This window comes from Galeopterus variegatus, unplaced genomic scaffold, assembly GCF_000696425.1.
Source record: "Galeopterus variegatus unplaced genomic scaffold, G_variegatus-3.0.2 Scaffold5968, whole genome shotgun sequence".
Taxonomy (NCBI): Eukaryota; Metazoa; Chordata; class Mammalia; order Dermoptera; family Cynocephalidae; genus Galeopterus; species Galeopterus variegatus.
Genome location: NW_007732079.1, coordinates 28530 through 32457, shown reverse-complemented (window position 1 = coordinate 32457; position 3928 = coordinate 28530).

Sequence of the window (3928 nt, the reverse complement as noted above, 5' to 3'; positions counted from 1 at the left end):
AAAAAAAAAAAAGAATAAAAGAGAACTTTATGTACACCTAAAACTGCTATAAAAAATAGACTATTACTTTTCAAAAAATGAATAGAACTTCTTTGATTTGTCCTTGATAAGAGACATCTATGAAAGTGTATGACTAACATATACTTAGCAGTAAAAGAGTAAACTCTTTCTTGCTAAAATGAGGAATAAGACAAGGATTTATTCACCATGACACTGGAGAATCTAGCCTGAGCAATAAGAGAAGAAAAAGAGCCAAACTTCCATCCCCACCCAGCAGAAATGAGGAGACCCCTCACTCAGGTCAAGTGGGGAACCTCAGCTTCCACCCTGCTGGCAGTAACAAGGTGGCATCTCCCTCCATCCACTGCCAGAGTGGTTCAGAGGAAGAAAGCTAAAAGAGAAGGTTTAAATAAGATTCAGAGTCTCGTAACATAAGACCTAAAACATACTGGTTTCAATTAAAAATCACTCATCATATCTAGGACCAGAAATATTGCAAACTGAATGAAAAAAGACAATCTACATGTGCCCATACTGAGATGACAGAGTTATAGAACTATCCGATGAAGATTTTAATGGGGACATGGTAAGATACTTAAATGAACAATTACAAACACACTTGAAACAAATGGGGAAAAAAGAGAGTCTCAGCAAAGAAATAGAAGATATGAAAAAGCACCAAATGGAAATTTGAAAACTGAAAAATACAACAACCAAAATAAAGAATTCACAAAATATGCTCAATAGCTGAATGGAGGGGACAGAGGAAAGATTCCATGGACTAGAACATAAAACAGTAACTTACCCCGTAAAAAAAATCCATCTCTGCCTTTTTATTCTATTTTCAATAACAGCTACTGTTAAACAGCTATTGTTATTAAAACATAATACATATGCTGCAAAATTTGACATTTTAAAGTGTTCAGTGATTTTTAGTATATTCAAAGTTGTGTAACCATAAGCACTATGTACTTTCAGAACACTTATCATTCCAAAATAAACTCCGTATACATTAACAGTCATTTCCTGTTCCCCCCTCCACCCAGGCCCTGTCAATTACTTGTCCACTTTCTGTTTCTATAAATTTGCCTATTCTGGACATTTCATGTAAACGAAACCATGTAATATGTGACCTTTATAACTAGTTTCTTTTACTTTTAATGTTCTCAAGGTTATCCATGTTGTAGCGCTTATCAATATTTTATTACTTTTTACTGGTGAATAATATTTCTTTGTAAGAATATACCCATTTTGTTTACTCACTTACCAGAAGAAGAACATTTGGGTTGTTTCCATTTTGGTGCTAATATAAGTAATTCCACTATGAACATTCATGTACACATTTATGTGTGAACATATGTTTTCTTTTATCTTGGGTATATACCTAGGAGTGGAATTTCTGAATCGTAGGTAACTCTGCAATAAAAATTTTGAGGAAATGACAAACTGTTTTCCAAAACGGCTATACTATTTTATAATTCCATCGGTAATGTATGAGGGTTCCGATTCCTCCACATCCCTCCAACACTTGGCTATTGTCTGTCTTTTTTATTGTAGCCATCCTGGTCAATACAAAGTGGTATGTCATTGTGATGTCGATTTGCATTTCTCTGACAGCTGATGATGTTGAGCACCTATTTATGTGCTTATTGACCATTTGTATGTCTCTTTTGGAAAAATGTCTACTCAAATCCTTTGTCCATTTTTTAATTGGATTGTTTGTTTTTTATATATATTCTTTATATATTCTGGATATTATTCCTTATCAGATACATAATTTGCAAATATTTTCTCCCATTCTATGGGTTGCCTGTTCACTCTGTTGATGGTATTTGATGCACCAAAGTTTTAATTTTTATGAAGTTTCTGTTTAGCTATTTTTTATATTGTCACTTGTGCTTTCGGTGTCATATCTAAGAAACCATTGCCTAACTTCAAAGTTGTAAATATTTACTCCTGTGTTTTCTTCTGATAGTTTTATGTTTTAGCTCTCACATTTAGGTCTGTGATCCATTTTGAGTTCCTCTTTGTGTATGGTATGAGGTAAAGGTACAAATTCATTCTTTTACACATGGATATACAGTCGTCCCAGAAATATTTGTTGTTTTCTTTCTCTCACTATAGTGTCTTGACACTCTTATTGAAAATCAATTGACCATGAATGTAAGGATTTATTTCTGGACTCTTGATTTTCCCCCATTGATCTATGTCTATCTTTTTGCTAGGATCACACTGCCTAGTGTATTGTAGCTTTGTAGTGAGTTTTCAAATCAGGAAGTATAAGTCCTCCAACTTTGTTCTTCTTTTTCAAGATTGTGTTGGCTATTTTGGGTCCCTGGCATTTCTATATGAATTATAGAATCAGCTTGTCAATTTCTCCAAAATTGACAATGCAGTTGGCATATTAATAGCAACTGCACTGAATCCGCAGGTCAGTTTGGGGAGTACTGCCATCTTAATATTATGTCTTCTGATCCATGAAAATGGAATGTCTTTTCATTTATTTAGGCCCTCTTTAATTTCTTTCAATAATGTTTTTTAGCTTTTAGTACAATCTTAATTTTTGCTACAAGACTATTTTGTTACATTTATTCCTGTGTATTTTATTATTTTGATGTTATAATAAATGCAATTGTTTTCTTATTTTTATTTTTAATTGTTCATTGCTATATATAGAAATACAATTGATTTTTGAATATTAATCTTGTATATAAAGATAAACCTGATAAACTCATTTACTGTTTTTAAAACATTTTTGTGGATTCCTTAGGAGTTTCTAGATACAGTCTTGAAACAGAGATAGTTTTACTTCTTCCTTTCCAATCAAGGTGCCTTTTATTTGTTTTTCCTCTCTAATTTCCCTGGCTAGAACCTCCAGCACATTGCTGAACAGAGTATTGAGATTGGACATCTTTGTTATGTTTCTCATGTAAGGAGAAAACAGTTCATATTTCAGCATTAAGTATAATGTAAGCTGTGGCTTTTTCACAGAAGTCTTTTATCAGATTGAGGAATTTCCCTTCTAGTCCTAGTTTGTTTAGTATTTGTATCATGAAACATGTTGGATCTTGTCAAAGACTTTTTGCATCCATTGAGATGATCATGTGGTTTTGTATATTAATATGAGTTATTATACAGATTGATTATTATACGTTGAACCAAGCTTGCAGCCTAGAAATAAATACCACTTGTTCATGGTGTATAATCCTTTTTATATGTTATTGGATTTGGTTTGCTAGCATTTTGTTAAATAACCCAAACTAAAAGGCCTGACAATATCAATAATTGATAAGGAGATAGAAGAATTGTAACTTGCACACACTGATGGTGAGAATTAAACTAATACAACCACTTTTGGAATGTTTTTGGCAGTATGCACTAAATCTGAGCACATGTGTACCTTGTATCCCAGCCATTTCACTTCTTGGTAGATACCTACAGACACATACATATGTGATTCAAAAGTCATCACACTGAAAGAGTATACACTGTACCTGGGAAAATAAACTCATCATGACCATACCAACATTTATTCTAGTAAAATTACCAGAGTACAAAGAAAAGTCCTTTAGTTATCCAGGCAAAAGACCAAGATGCTCAAAAGGGAAAGAAAATCTGATTGTCATTAAATTTTTCAACGGTGATATTTTGTTCTAGTAAAAGATCGAGTAACATTAAGGCATGCAAGAAAAGAAACCGTGAGCTAAGAATTTTTTGTCTAGCCAAGGTAACTTTCTAGTATAAAAGACAAAAATTCTTACCAATATTCAAGAATTCAGGAAATAATTGTGCTAATGAGTGCTTCATGAGGAATCTTCTAGAGAAAGAACAACCAAAATGACCTGGGAGGCTTTGGCACAGAGACCATTGTTGAACATTAAGTACGTAGTTATTTAGAGAACTGAGACTAAATGAAGGTTATAAAGAA